Source organism: Erpetoichthys calabaricus, chromosome 1 (assembly GCF_900747795.2).
Source record: "Erpetoichthys calabaricus chromosome 1, fErpCal1.3, whole genome shotgun sequence".
NCBI lineage: Eukaryota > Metazoa > Chordata > Cladistia > Polypteriformes > Polypteridae > Erpetoichthys > Erpetoichthys calabaricus.
In genome coordinates, this window is record NC_041394.2 from 352,667,329 (window position 1) to 352,684,569 (window position 17,241).

The following is a 17,241-nucleotide window of genomic DNA, read 5'->3' on the forward strand; positions in this document are numbered from 1 at the left end:
TTGGCTCGGTTTGATTTACTAGCACCTTCGTGACGGTCGGCTTTAGCTGGCAGGAGGTGATGGATTACAGGCTTAAGTTTGGTAGAGACCCGCTAGGAGGACAGAGGCGGGCGACACTTTCAAATTTAGCGGATCTGTAATTCACAGACACAAACATGTGGACGCCGTGTGGCTGAAGGTGTTTGTTCCACACGAGCTTTTCTTTCAATTGGACTCCAAACCTCATTCATCAAGCTGAAACAAACAAGGAAGTATGCTTTAGTCAGTGTAGAAATAACATAAGTAAGCTTGAAAAGTTTTTATTAGAATATGCCAAGTATATAAATATGTTGACATGGGCATAACTAACTGCAATTAAACATTTTCATCATTATCACAACCACGTGTATCATTCCGCATTTCTAGATGTTCTGTAGAGAAAAGCCAAGCAAAATGACACCATTTATTGGCTAACTAGAAAGATTACAATATGCAAGCTTTCGACGCAACTCAGGCCTGAAAGATGCCTGAAGGGACCCGAGTTGCCTCGAAAGCTTGCATATTGTAATCTTTTTAGTTAGCCAATAAAAGGTGTCATTTTGCTTGGCTTTTCTCTACATTCATAATGGCTAACACGGTACAACACCCTAGTACTATAGATGTTCTGGTTATTCGATCGAAAAGTTTGAAAAATTAAACTCACAAAAATCTATTTTAATTGTAAATAGTTGATTTTTTTTGTAGTAATCAACACAATAAAACAGATTGTTTCCATCATAACACAATACATTAATGCATAGTAGGCTATATTGTTGTAAAATAGGCTAATTTAACATTAAAATCATTAGTGGCGATAAACTTGTCTAGTTGTTGCCTGTAGCTGCTCCCGAAGGTTTTCTTCTGGTACAGATGAGACCACGCTCCGACTGATGTTTAAAGAGTATTTATTTGCTCTCTCTCTCTCTCTTTCTTTACCGCTCTCAAATACCGTGAAAAACTAAAATACAATAAAACTAGTAAATTAAACAATTAATGAATTACGCAGGTGTCAAGATAACAAATTAAACATACCGTGTGCGCTTTCTGACCAGAAAATCAGGAGTCTTTATCACAGTCTCTCTGATACTTCACTTCTTCTCATCTTATTAAAACTAAACTGCTCAGCGTCCATTAAGCGTGTCACTATGTGCATTTCCGCTCCACCTCCAACCTTATCATGTGACCACTGCGCCCTTCCGTTCAGACCAACTTTGCAAACTTACGTACAAATACATCGATTATAATATAAATAAAATTTCAATTAGAAAAACAATTATCATCAACAATAAGATTGCACCACAACTATATGATATACAATATAATTCACAAAATATATTTTACAAATTCAAACAGTAAATTTACATATATACACACACATATTTTGCGACAGCTACATTGCCACTTCTTAGTTTGTTTGTTTGCTGTCTTGTCCTTGTCCACCTTCTCATCATCTAGTAGTGTTCTACCCAGTGGCGTAGCTAGGGGCGGGCGGAGGGGGCGGTCCCATTTTTAAGGGCGGCATTATTGGCCAAAAGGGTCAGTACAATTCGTGTGTAAGCAGCAGGGTTCGGAAAAATATCACACATGAATGAACAAAAGTAAAATTCTCTGATTTTTATTCACAAATGCTTCAAAAATAATTTTCAGACTGTCCTTCTGTGACGGCATCAGATACAGCACTTGAAATTTATGAGGCAATAACAAAAATAAACATAAACATTACACTGATAAGAATTTCTAGGAAGATAAACAACTAATTTACAATGTATTATTTCGCTTCTTTATCAATCCCAATGAGTTCTTGCACTGCACAGAAAACATCCCCATCTATCACTCGTACACACTGGTTCTGGTTTTCGGAGCGTAATTATATGAAACTAATAATTAGAACACGGCTTATCAGTGCGTCTATACTATATTCTTGTCTAGTTGATGTTTATAAGTAATCATAAGTGAAACATGATTACAGATGAATAAATCTATGCAAATTATCTCTTAATTTTTCTCTATACGTCGTTTTAGTTTTATATTTAAATAGGTTAACATATTCAGATATGTTGCATGGCGGCAAATTGAAGCACCGCCCCGAGCGGCACGAGCTCTAGTTACGCCACTTGTTCTACCATCATACTGACATACCTGAAATCTGTGGTCCCTTCTTTCCACGCCCTTAGCGTCCTGATTAAATCTTTCACGCTGCGTTTCACTCACCAATATTTTCAGGGGGAAATTCCAAATGCAGAATTTGAGGCTCGTGTTGTATCTTAATTCCCTTAAACATAAGTAATGCATTGTTCACAATTTCTTTATAATTTGGACCTTTACCAAAAACATAGAAATAACATCTCTGAATGATATATAAGCCTCTCACTTCATTTCGTCCATTGCACCTTTACATTCTGCATTAGAAAACAGTTTTCAAATATCAGGCTCAGCAAAAATGTCCTCTTTCAGTTTAGCCGCAGTCAATCACGGAGACTTTTAGCACAAATACATCAAACAGGCGCCATCTTGTGACAGGACAAAGTACATCATTAAACGAAACTTCATATGAAGCAGGAGTAGCGGCACTTTATCTTGATCCACCAAGCGAGGTCTGGTGATGTTTTTTTGTCACCAAACTGTAGCTTTTTTTCTAGCTGGCCATTCCTTCTGCACCTAATGTCACTTCTTGGCTCTGCTGTCCCACTAACACGTGCAAATTTAACCTGCCGTGACTGCTGACCCATCAAGATACACCGATACAACTTTCAGGTCCCCACATATGAATCACCGTAGCTCTGTATGAAGTTGCAGTTTATTTTCTCAGTTGACGTTGTCTTTTTTCTGCACAGAATAAGCAACATGTAATGATGTTTTGTTTCGTTCTTTCACAATGCACACTGTTTTATAGCACTTGTAGTGATACAAGCACAGCGAGGCTGTTACTGAGAATTTTTTGAGCAATAGCGGAGGTAGCTGCCTGCAATTTACATTGAAACCACAAATCTTTGTTCAGAAAACACCCCAGTACTCGGATGTTCCTAGGAAATGAAAGACATACCACTGTTATCTTTTATGTTGAAAGTAGAGTCAATTATTATGCAGGCTGAGAGGGGTTCCCAAACACTTTGAAGTTAAAGTATCAGTATTATAATCTTTGTCATATTCTGTTTAAATAGTGTGAAAGGCGAAAAATATGTTAATTCAGAATCAGGAAAATCGGAGTGGTGGCTCTCTGGCTAAGGATCTGCACTGTAAAAGGCAGGGTATAGAATCTATATAATAAAAGCCCAGCGCGGTGTCCGTGTCCGGGTCCGGGTTCCTTTTGGCTGTATAGCCGCCCCCGTAGAAAAGCCGCAGTCCTTCCCCTCTCAGAATTCCTGCTTACCCCCCTCCGTTCTTTCCCCTTTGTGCACGTGAGTATTTCGAGCCCCGCGTCTGAGTCGGATGGTTCCCCTGGTCATCAATTCGTGTGTTTCAAGCCGCGATTTTCTATTTTCTCCCTTCCAGCACACTATGCCTTTCCGTTTTCAGCTACCCATGTGCACTTGTACGGAGGAGACCTTACGGAACAATGCCGAAACGAAAGGCAACTGAACCTGCTGCTGCGAGAGAGGACACATTACAGCGTCATCACGAAGCAAACAGGCAAAGGCGTGCCAGTCGCTCGCAAGAAACGGACACTCAGCATTCACAAAGATTAGCTCAACGACGCGTCTCTGCCACACAACGAAAGGCAACTGAAACTCCTTCTGATTAGTCTGCGTCCCACACTTCGTGAATCATGGGCTTTGTTTTGAAATTTTGTTTCCCATGCAAAAATCAAATGCGATGCGATGAAGGACCCAGTTCACGACTGGCAGCCGCGTTTAAACAGGGAGTCCTTCAACTGTGGTCATCCAACGCGCAGCGTAGCGCACCAGGGGCCTCATGTATAAACGGTGCGTACGCACAGAAATGTTGCGTACGAACCTTTCCACGCTCAAATCGCGATGTATAAAACCTAAACTTGGCGTAAAGCCACGCACATTTCCACGGTAACTCATTCCTTGGCGTACGCAATTTATCCGCCCGGTTTTGCAGACTGGCGGCACCCAGCGTCAAAGCAGTGCTACTGTTCCTGTGTGATCACCCTTTCATTCTTAAATCCACATTCCTGGCGCGGCTTTATAAATACACTGAAATTAACTGCATATTGTTTATTAGTGTAATGCATCTGATTGTAATTAACCTGTAGCAATATAATGGTCCAGGGAATAGCCATAGTATTCCAAATACCATAACTGCTTTAGCGTTGTAACTCTCACTGCATGTTCTTTCAGCTGATCCCGTTAAGGGTTGCCACAGCAGATCATCTTTTCCCACACTACTCTTACTGCACCACTCAGAGTATTTATATCACTGTATCTGAGTGGGAAATCACAGCAGCAGCTGATTGGAAAGAGAATTATCGGTACACAGCATGAAGCAGATGCTGCCTGAGTCACAGCAAACGCTTTAGTCCCTGTACGGACTTCGCGGTTTAGAAACAGTTTCATCCCAAGAACTCTAAACACACTAAATCAGTCCATCAAGTGCTCCTTGTAGAAATGTTTGGACTTATAAGTACAATTACCCCACTGCAAACTTGCACTACAGTTATAATATTGCACAACCTGCGCCACTTTATAAAGCGCGTATTTACATGTGATGACGGTATTCATTTCTAAGACGAAATGCAGCAAAACATGTTGATTATATTATACAGATAAAACTTTAACTTCATTTAAATAATCTGTATTGTTAATAATTAAACATGTGAGGACACGGTGCCGCAGCGCTAGCTAGTTCAGTAATTGTTCCTGCCTTGCGCTGTATTATTGCTGGTGCTGACGCGACACCGGAAAGATAGACGGATAGAATAATTAAACACGTACTACTAAGATATTTCAATGTTCCTTAAAAGTTTTGAAGATTCGAAGTTCTAAGCTTACAGATGGCTTAACGTCTATTACAGAGCTGATTGTGTGGCGATTGAGTTTTTGGAGAAAGAAAAGTAAGGACAGGAATTGGAGGTTAGTACGTTTGAAAGAGACAGTACTGCTGTGATAAATTATTTAATTGAAGGTTGCGCATGGAGCAGCAAGCCTCTTGCGTGAGACATGAACAAGCACTGCGCCACCGTGTTCCCATGTTTAATAACATGCTTTCATTCCTATCATCATGAAAAAGATATCACGTATACATCTCAGTATTTTAATTATTCAGAGAGCTGTAATATCACGAATGTAATGGATTATGTGTCCTGTCGGAGAAAGAGAAAGCCCGTTTAAAAAGCAGGTAGTGATTCATACACATAGAGCACATAGAAGATCAAATACAGAACAAAGCATTTAACATGCCACTTTAGTTACAATGGGATTTGAGAAACTAGTAAATTAAACGATTTTAAGATGAAGTTTATGATGTTCTACTTTAATGGCAAAATAAACTATGTGATTAAAGTGGAAATTTCGAGATTAAAGTTGACATTTCGTGCTTTTTTCCCCACTGTGTGCCTTTTTTTGTCTGTACCCTAATAAGCTTTCATATGACACTCAGACGGTGGGCTACGAGTCGCCTTTTCACACTGACTTTGATATGTGACAACATCTTTTTTATTTCAGGCACTGTGCGACTTTGTGAAGTTGAGCCTTCGAGTTTCTCCGACACTCTGTTACTCGATCAGCTTCCTTTTGTTGATTATACCACTGTTTAAACCAACAAATAGTACGTTTTTCCTTTGCCTCCACTTGGTATTCGCTGAAATTCTTATATTTTCCCCTGTGCTTTTCCCATTGTCTTTTCACAGAAGGCTATTTATATTGATTTGCATATTCAAAGAGGCGTAATTCTGGGAGGAGTTGGGGCGGGACAGAAGGCGCGTGCACGTGCGTTACTTTTCACGCAAATCGGGATTTATGTAGTAGAAGAACGTGAAAGTATGCGTGCGCACAGATTCCTGCATCTGGATTTTTCTGTGCGTACGCACAATCCCGCTTTTGTGCTTACGCCATGTTATAGTGTGAGTTCTACGCACGGCGTTATACATGAGGCCCCAGGTCGCTAGTTTACTCAATAAAATTGAGGAAGCAATTTGCACTAATTTTTCTTGAGTAAATTTAACCCATTTTTTTAGTCAAGTTTACCTACATGTAGCAAATAATATACATAAATTCAGTCAAGTGAAGTCTACCTAATATTTTTAAGTATAATCTACCTTCTAACTAAGTTCAAAATCACTTTTAAAAAGTAGGTAACCGACTAATAATTGTTAGTATTTTGTACCTAATTTTCTGCTTTCATGCTTTAAGATTAAAATCACTCAGACAACAAAATGAATGATGCACTTTTTTGTTTTTATTGAGAAACAAGTGTTCTGAACAAAATATTTTCTTTTTTGAGATCTTAAAGTAAACAATTGTTTTTTACATTGCTGAAATTTTAATATCAGCATCAGAATATTCATTTAACAGTTCTGTTACTGTACTTGTCAGCCTTGACACTAATTCCAAAATTCAAATAAAGCAGAATTTTAAATAAAAGAAAAAAAAAAGTCAAATTCAAATCACAATGTACACTTCTGTCACTCTAGTATGAAACCACTGACCATAAAACTGTAAATATGTAGAGTTTTACCTGTGGCATATGAAAAATTATCAATATACACAAAAAGCAAATTGTCATGATAACTATTACCTTTATCATAAAACAGCAATACAACTTTGATTTTCAGAACAGAGAAATGTTACAAAAAACAAAATACATATTTACAAATTAGAAGTGAGGTAGGATTTTGTTTTATAAACTAAAGTTCACCTAGTGTTTTAATATTTCAGGACACAATGACGTTTGAACAAACTGTAACAAGAACCTATTACCCATTATTAACTTGAGTAGTTACATTCAAGCCAGCAATTTGTTTTTTAGTGTCTGAACTTTTCTGAGCAGCTTTATTCCATCAATCTCAAGGAAAATATTTTGGAAAAACTCAAACGTATACTTTAGCTTTTCTGGGTAGACTAAATTTAAAGCATAAATAAACCCCATTAATAGGATTCAAGCCTTGGCTCTGCTTCCACAGTTAGTCAGCACTTTACAGCCTGTAATTAGAATATAAGTTTAATGTCACTGTGCTCTGTACAAAAATCCACTCACATGTACAGGCCAGGCCAAAGTTAGTACACAGGCGCTCTCAGCATTTAGAACTGCTAGGCAAGCATTTGAAGAGGGAAGGGGACAACTATAAAAATGGGCCATGTACTATTTCTGTATGTTGGAGATGAAATTGAATCCTCTCCTGGCCTTGTTTGGAACCTAAGTAAGGGCCTGCACATGGAGGAAGCAATATATAAGACTTGGACAGCAGCTAAATACTTTGAAGCCGACGGATGGATGGGTGATAAGTCATCCGTTCTGAAAATCTTTCCACCGCAGCGATGAAAAATGGCAGACTGTATACATCGAGATCCCACCCTGATAAAGTCTTGTCATGGCTTCCTGTCTGTAATGCTGCATAAATCGTCATTAAAGAAAGCTAAGTTATTTTCTCTTATGTGATTTCTTACTGCCATATCACTATGGGAGGGATATCGCCTTTTAATATTATATCTATATAGTTTCTGGTTACTTAAAATGCTGCAATTACAAAAGAACTTATTCCAACTAGGGAGCTGTCGCCCCCTACAGGAAACACAGCCCTCAATAATAATGGCCAAATCCGCTGGGTCCTCTGCAGTGGCACTATGGATGACAAGGATTTTTAAGAGATGCTCAGTGTTTCCATCCTGATTATCCTCCTTGTTTAAAAAAAAAAAAGTGACGGATTAATACAAATGATGTGTTATGTTTATTTTTTGTCAAATTCTATATGCAGCACGTAATTATACTCCTAAACTTTTACTGTACAACCATGCAAATTCCTTCAGTAGACTAAATTAAAGGCCATACCTGGCAGTCTTGGAAAAGGTCCTCATTCCTTTCTCCGAGGTACTCTATTAAGCACTGGATAACTCCATCTCTTCTCCTTTCAATATTGAGGTTCTGACAAGAAATATATCCGTCCATCCATCCATTTTCCAACCCACTATATCCTAACTATAGGATCATGGGGGTCTGCTGGAGCTAATCCCAGCCAACACAGGGCTCAAGGCAGGGAACAAACCCTGGAGAGGGTGCCAGCCCACCGCAGCAAGAAATATATTTACTGTGAATATGGCTTAATTGCTTTATAGTACAATTAAAGATGATTAATCTTACACTTCTTATACTAAACTCTGTTTCTGTTATATTTTAAATTCAAAGCATTAAAATGCAAAATAATTTAAACTGTTAATGTTTTGGTTCAAAACATTAACCAAATTCTGTTCTAATGAACAGAATTTTTATAAGTATGCAAATATGCAATGCATTTTTTATAAATATCGACTTGATGCACTTCCAGTATTTTTGCAGCAATAACAGCTTTACACCCTGTTTGGGAGCGGTTTTGACCAATTGGTTAGTTTAAATCTGCATTTCACAGCTATATAGATACTTAGACTGTGTATTCTTCAAAAAACCATCATAGTTGGACAGGGACACCATAGCAACCAGTACCTTCTATGCTAGAACAATATGCCCAGTGCCTTTTTCCAAAATTAAGCAAATGACCTAACTCTTCCACCACCATTTTTTTATTGTATGCCGTGTTAACTCACAGTAGATATAAATTTTGTGAATTCTATAAACATTTGTTGTAGGTCTTGTTATTCAGCAAAATGATGCAAGTGGCTGCAGGTTTGAATACTACTACACATCTTGTTACACCAAGTAAAGAACATCCATCCATCCATCCATCCATCCAGGGCCGGATTTTCCTATAGGCTAACTAGGCTTCAGCCTAGGGCCTCAAGATCAAGAGGGGCCTACATTCAAATTGTTAGCAAAATTAAAATTACACTATTCTAAAAACAGTGAACACTAAAACACTGAACCGAAAATAAGGAGAAATTCTACGCATATGACTAATAAACAAACATAAAAATGTATTGGTTAAGATCAACGCGTTAATTTTCCACACAGGTTAGTACCAATCACAACATGTTTCATTTAACATATTGATATATATCACAGTAATGATGTATTTTATTATCTCTCATGTAATTTACAAACTTAAAAATGGTAGGTGAAAGGGCCTCATAAGTGGAATAGCCTAGGGCCTCTTTTCATATAAATCCGGCCCTGCATCCATCCATTATCCAACCCACTATATCCTAACCACAGGGTCATGGGGGTTTGCTGGAGCTAATCCCGACCAACACAGGGTGCAAGGCAGGAAACAAACCCCGGGCAGGGTGCCAGCCCACTGCCGGGCACACACACACACCAAGCACACACACTAGGGACAATTTAGAATTGCCAATGCACCTAACCTGCATGTCTTTGGACTATGGGAGGAAACCGGAGCACCCAGAGGAAACCCACACAGACACATGGAGAACATGCAAACTCCATGCAGGGAGGAACCAAGTAAAGAACATCCATCCATCCATTTTCCAACCTGCTGAATCCGAACACAGGGTCACGGGGGTCTGCTGGAGCCAATCCCAGCCAACACAGGGCACAAGGCAGGAACCAATCCCGGGCAGGGTGCCAACCGCAGGACACACAAACACACCCACACACCAAGCACACACTAGGGCCAATTTAGAATCGCCAATCCACCTAACCTGCATGTCTTTGGACTGTGGGAGGAAACCGGAGCGCCCGGCAAAAATCCATGCAGACACGGGGAGAACATGCAAACTCCATGCAGGGAGGACCCGGGAAGTGAAACCAGGTCCCCAGATCTCCCAACTGCGAGGCAGCAGCGCTACCCACTGCACCACCATGCCGCCCCGAGTAAAGAACATATCAAATTAATTACATTAATATATACCTCATTCAAAGTATCCAGGATTAGTCTTATTTTAGTTCCAGCCACTCCTCCCTTGGCTCTCATGAGTTCAAGAAGACGAGGTGTATATGTATTGAGTCTGCTCATAAACTTCTGCTCCCGGTGAACAGTTGTAATTCTTCTGAATTCCTCCTTGACATAGTGAGTAAGTAATAGAATTTTATGAGAACAGCAGGACATTCAGAATGGTATAGTCACAAATTCTGAAAAGGTCATAAAGAACTAGAGAGCACTAAGATGAAACCATATATCAACCAAGAGCCCTGAATATACCATCCATTCTTTGCTTTGAGATAAAGTGCTGAGAATTCAGATGTGAATATGTGTATGGGGATTCGGATGCATATTTTTGTCAGTATTCGTAGTTCATGTGTGTGTGTGTTACAAAGAATATAGGTCTGCAAGTATGTGTCATCATATCCAGGAACGATTCAGATAAAAGTTTGATCAGATGCTGTCTAGTCCATCTCTGTGGTCAGGGTGTGTGTTTTATGCAGGTGCAATATGTGGTCCAATACTGGAACAATCCATACTCACACCTGGACCCTAATATGCATTTGACAAATGTGACCCTGGCCCTTGCTGTACCTCTCCTTCAAAAGTTCATAAAAATCAGTGAAGGACTTTTTATTTTATATGTAACCTCTGCAAAGTCACAAAAAATAATTAATAAATCGATTGACTGATTCATCAAAAAGCAATGAAAATGACTGGATTGAACATTTTTTACCTGAGCCTCGGTGAATAAAGCAGGCCATCTCTCCAACTACAACTTGAAAAGGTCTTGGCCATTTTTTCTGCAATGACCTTTTCATTGTTTTTCTTCTTGGCTTCACAAAGCAAGTCAAGTCTCTCCTTTTCTAGACTTTCTTGCTTTTCCCCTACTGGATGTGGAGGGAGATAGTTTAACTCTGCCTTTTTTGGTTTCTTGATATTCTTTGCAGGGTTCTGTTTACTTGGATGCTTCCTTTTTAAGGAGTTAACTTCAATCTCAGGGCAGGATACTTTTCGATTTTTCAGTTTTGTATGGTAATTGTGCATCTTATATTTCAGGCTTTGCTGCCAGCCATACTTGGACCCAGGCTCCCTCAAACATGGGAATTTGTTCATAAGAGCTTTGGCCAACCACTATAAAAGATGCCCCTTTGGTCTCAGCTTTCAAAGACTCACTACTTCAGTTTAGCACACCCTGACTAGAGCTGCTGATTAACTGTACAGACTACATCTCTGTTGTTAGTCATTAGCACTAAAACATAACAGTTGCTTAATTAGGCTCTGATTCTTGTTGTTAATTAAACTTGTTCTTTAATTCCATGGCTTGTTGCTGCTCTCTTGCTGTGCAATAGCAGACATTTCCGAGATTGTTGATTTTTTCTTTTCTAAGAGCACTTAAAATGTTTTGTGGATCTGAGCAGATCAACATTCCCGAGACCTTCATCTTTCTTTATTTTCAGATATTGTATGATTGACACAGTTTGCTGCACATGTTTTGGGTCACTTTGTATCTCATTATTGTTTGGCTGCTAATTAAGGGAAAAGAAACAATTAAGGGGTCTGAGTATTCAAGATCAAGTCAATTAAAATAAATGCAAAAGGAGTTAATTAGCAGCAAAACAGGTCAGTAATTAAGAAAAGGGTTAGAATGAAAACCTGCAGCCATTGGAGTTCTCCAGGACTGGAGGTGGGGACCTCTGCTTTATAACCTGGGTCAACAAACTGCTGAATTGGTTTACAGCCTGGGAAAGGAAGACATGCCAGTAGGTACTAAGCAACATCAAAAACTTTATTGCTTGGGAAAAAGATATACTCAAACAGATGAAAGAGTTTGAGCAAATTCATTCATCAGATTGACAGCCAGCAATCAGGTACATGTAACAATCATGTGTTGTGAAACCCCCAGGTAGAATTTTTATTATAAATATGCCTCGTCTGAAAAGCGGCATCAGAAGAGGATGGAGCAGTGATGTCAGGAGAGGGCACCAGCCATGTGCAGCCGTTTTATTTTGATCGTCAGCTAAAGGAATCCATGAATATTAATTGCTAAATCAACGCTGCCCTGGGACTTTTGACATCTTTACTTTTTTGAAAGCTTTTCCTAAAGACTATTTCCAGCCTTTACTATCTATATTATTTTCTATTATTCCTTGTTCTGTTTGGTACTATACTTTGTCTTCATATCTAGAGTGATTGAGGTGATAAGATACATATTAAGAGCACCTGGAGCAGTCAGAATTTTGCCATACGCTCCGATCTGCAAGGTTTATTAAGGGCTGAGGGTGTGAACTCCAACCAATAGTAGTGAACAGTATGTAAAGTAAGACATTCTTGGTTGATAAATGGCCTACAACCAAAGATGATGAGCTTTTATATGTTTGAATATATATTCTTAGAGACAAAAGTAATATTTAGGTCTGAGATATATTTAAGACATCGTATGTTGTTCGTGCCAACAATAAGCAAGTCTCTTGAAGTTCTGAGAGAGGGACAGGTTGTATTATTCCTAAGACACTTGTGTGGTTTAAAGTACTAGAGGTTAATCAGCATGTGTGTGTGTGTCATTCATAGGGCACTATTGTGGTTCTGTGTGTATGTGTATATCTGTATGTGTGTGTGTTACTCTTTAAGGTGCGACAGCAGACCAACTCAGTAACAAACCTGATGAGTTCACTTATCCCTGAAGAAAACAGGTAAAGGGTAATTAGAGGGAAATATTACAATAGTAAAATTGAGATATCTGAACTTGCTGCTCAGAATAGAATTTCCATACTTCCCATTTTAAAAGTTTTGACAAATGTCCTAAATTCTTTTCCTAAAAAAAAAGAGGAACATCCTGTGTGACCTCAATTACTAATTTGCAGTGCCCATACTCGTATCCGCAGGTTTTGGTAAATAAAAGCTGTTGTAAATAAAGAATTGCCACAAAATAATAAGAGTTGGGTAATGAACCCATATAATGTCCAGCGGACATAGCAAAGAAAATATATGATCAAAAACCAAAGCAATTGACAATCTGCAACAGTGACATGGAGTTATTTATACAAAATATGGCTGACAGAAGTGATAGGTAGATCAATCGATCTTTAGTGTCTCTGTGACATTTTTAAAAGCAACAACAAAATTGAAGGTGCAGTCGACTCAGTGTGAGGCATAAGAGGTAAAAAGAAGAGAGAAAATAATAGCAAACCAAATAGTAATAAAAGTACTTTACAAAATATACAAATTGCACTTGTAATATATACAGATTGCACTGGTTAAATATACAAATTACACTGGTCGACTTAAGGTCTATATTGCACATTGGTTGAATGATATGGAGCAGTTTTATTCTGAGTTCAGGGCCATGATTGCTTTTGGATAAAAGCTGTTTTTAAGGCGGTTTCTCCTGTTTTCATTGCTCTGAATCTCTTGCCTGATGGCAAAAGCTGGAAGAGGCAATGACCGGGATGTGATGAATCCTGTGAAATGTCTATTGCTTTTTTGTGGCATCGGGAGGTGTAGATTTGTTCCAGAGTGGGCAGGGTACGACCAATTGTTCTCTCCGCTGTCCTGACCACCCTGTAGCGTGTTTTCGTTTCTGAGGAAGTGCAGCTGCCGTACCACACACACAGTCTGTACGTGAGCACACTCTCGATGGGACCGTGATAAAAGGCAAGGAGAAGATTTTTGAGAAGATGGTTCTTTCTGAGGATTATCAAAAAATACAGTCTCTGCTGCGCCTTCTTCAGCAGCTCCTTGGTTTTGGCGCTCCAGGTCAGGTCATCCTCCAGCTCAATGCCCAGAAACCTGAACACCCTGACCCTCTCCACACAGGCCCCACCAGTGATGAGTGGCTGGGTGTCAGTTTTGTTTTTTCTAAAGTCAATAACAAGCTCCTTCATTTTTGTGGTGTTGAGGAGCAGGTTACTGACTGTGCACCACTCTGACAGCCGCTCCACCTCGTCCCTGTATGCTAGCTCATCTTCCTGGCCCGAGATGAGTCCGACCACCATCGTGTCATCCACGAACTTTATGATGTTGTTGCTATGGTGAGTGGGGACACAGTCATATGTGTAGAGGGTGTAGAGGAGCGGGCTGAGCACACAACCCTGTGGCGTCCCGGTGTTGAGGCTGACAGCAGTGGCGGTGTAGGAACCCAGCCTGACCCTCTGGGAGCGACCAGACAGGAAGCCCAGTATTCAACTGCAGGTGAGTGATGGAAGTCCTGGATCTGCCAGTATGGACACCAGTCGTTGTGGGAGGATGGTGTTAAAACGCCGAGCTGAAGTCCATAAAGAGAAGTCTGATGCAACTCCCCTGTTGTTCCAGGTGGGTCAGGGCAGCATGAAGGGCTGTGGCCACAGCGTCCTCCGTGGATCACTTTGCTTTGTAAGCAAATTAAAATGGGTCCAGGTCTGGCAGGCAGGCAATGATAAGACTCCGCACCAGTTTCTCAACACACTTCATGATGACAGATGTGAGTGCCACTGGGCGGAAATCACACTGTTCATGATAGATTTTTTCGGCAGTGGAACAATGATGGAGTACTTGAGGTAGGATGGGACAGTGGACTGGGACAGGGACTTGTTGAAAATCCTAGTGAATATTCCAGCCAGTTGATCAGTCTTTCAGCACCCATCCAGCCACACCATCGGGTCCTGCAGCCTTCCTTGGGCTCACCTTCTTCATCACCCACCTCACCTCACACTCTTCCACCGTAAGTATGTTGCTGTTGTGAACAGGCGGTTGTAATGGAGCTGCTGTTGGTATCGCCTCAAAGCAGGCAAAGAAAGATGTTCAGCTCCTCTGCCTTTGTAGCCGGTGATGTGCTGGACACCCTGCCACACCTGCCTGGTGTTGTTGCTCCTCAGATGGTCCTCTATCCTCCTTCTGTACGCTGCCTTGGCCTCTCGGATGCCTCTCTTCTGGTTCGTTTTGGCTACACTGTAAGGAGTCCCATCCTCAGACCTAAAAGTGGGAGAGTTCTTAGAGAGTCAAGGCTGGGGGGCTGTCAAGAGGCAGGGCCTGTTAAAGCCCATTGCGGCACTTCCTGTGTGATTTTGGACTATACAAAAAATAAACTGTAAAAGCTTTATTCCTGGCTTTCAGCAGACTCTGGACCTCCCTCATCACCCAGGGCTTCCTGTTGGGATAAATCCTTATGTGTCTGTCTGTGGTGACGTTGTCCATGCAGAACCTGATGTAATCCAGGACTGCCGTAGTGTGGTTCTCCAAGTCTTGATGTGGTAGGAGATGACGTCAGAACGGGTGGACAGGAATGACGTCATCATCGGGAGACCGGAAATGATGTCATCATGGTTGTGATGGAAGTGACGTCATCATCAGGAGCCGGAAGTTACATCATCATTGGGAGAGCGGACGTGATGTTATCATCTGGAGTCGGAATTGGAAGTTTGAGTGGTGAGTAAATGGAATTATGTTTCTTCTTTTGGTCTGATGAAAACGAGAGAGAGGCATAGTACCATAAATCAACTCTTCATCTTGCAATGTTTCACTCACCTCAGGGCTTGCTGACTGCCTCCTAAGTGCACGTGTGTAACAAAACAAAATGTGTTGTAAAAACCTCTTTTACTGTTTATCCTCTTGATGGGTCATTCAAAATATTAACACAAGTCTAATGTTTAATTGAAGTAAAATAATCAAAGGAAAATCAATTCTTATCATAAAGCAAATCTTTTTCCTCAAGCATATGTGTGCCCCCCCCTTTGTCTTCTCCTCTATTGCTTAGTGAGGTTGGAAGGCCCATGGCATGCGAGTCCTCCATCCAGTATCTCTCCAGAGCCTCTCTTATTCGGCTCGTCCCACAGGTTTAGGTTAGGGGATTAGGGTTGACCATGTCTAAGCCTTGATTTTGTGGTCTTTGAAACAGTTTTGTTTTAATTTTGAGATTTGCTTGGGAGTGTTGTCTCACAGAAAGATCCTACCACAGGCCAATGTAAGCTTCCTGTTTTTTGTTTAATTACCTGCTGATACTTAATGGAGGCCATGGTATTGCATATCTCAACGCGTCCTCTTGTAGAAAAACCACAACATCCTATACCAACCATCATGCTTCACTGAGGGCTGTGAGGAGGTACTTATCTGCATGTCGATCATTTTCTCTACACCATTCCAACCTGTGGTGTTTGTAGTTAAAACGCTCTGTGTTTGTCTCAATGGACCAGAGAACTTCACCCATTGAAAGTTCCAGTAATGTTTGACAAACTGTCAGCACTCGGGTTTGATGTTTGATGCCAGTAAAAGCTTTTATTTTTTTTTTCCCAAACATCATGTGGGTGTGTCGGGGACATCTGGCCATATTTGACCCTAAGACCCACCTAACATCTGGAAACTTTGGAGATGATGTGGCCAGTCAAACCAGCTTCTGTGCATGGGGGTCTTTACAGACACATGTCCTCATTCTGGCCAACTCTCAAAATCTCCAATGACTTTCAGTTATTGTTGCCCAAATATTGGAAGTGGACATTTTCAATCATTTCCTAAAACTGTGTTCTCACAGGCCTGGACAGTACTTGGATTGGAAACCATCCAGGAAAAGCTTGGGTTGCTGCTGGAAGAGGCGTTGGAGAGGCCAGCAGGGGGCACTAACTATTATCTGAATGTGGATCCCAATGCCCCAGTGTAGTGATGGGGACACTGTGCTGTAAAAATGGTGTTGTCCTTTGCATGACATGTTCAGTCGGGTCCATAAGTAAGTCCAACAGTGACACAATTTTGGCTCTGTACACAACCACAATGGATAAAGTGATCATTATGTGATTGTAGACTTCGAGCTTTAATTTACCAGATTTACCAAAAGTATTATGTGAGCCATTTAGGAATGACAGCCATACTTGTACATGGTAAACCCATTTTCAGAGGCTCAAAAGTATTTGGTCATTTGACTGACCAGCTGTTCCAGAGCCAGGTGGGAGCAGGTCCCTCATTATTTCATTAACTATTAATAAAGTAGAAGGTCTGGAATTGATTCCAACTATGGAATTTGCATTGTGAAGCAGTCACTGTGAATTGTCAATATGAGGTCCTAAGAGCGGTTCATGCAAATAAAAACAGGCCATCATTAGGCAGAGAAAACAAAACAAACCATTTAGAGAGACAGCAGAAACACCAGGAGTGGTCAAGTCAACCATCTGGTACATTAAGGAACACACTAGTGAGCTCAGCAACACCAGAAGGACTGGACAATCACAGGAGACAACTGTGATGAATGATAACAGAATTCTGTCGTTGTTGAAGAAGACCCCCTTCACGACACTTAGCCAAACCAAGACCACTTTCTGGGAGGTAGA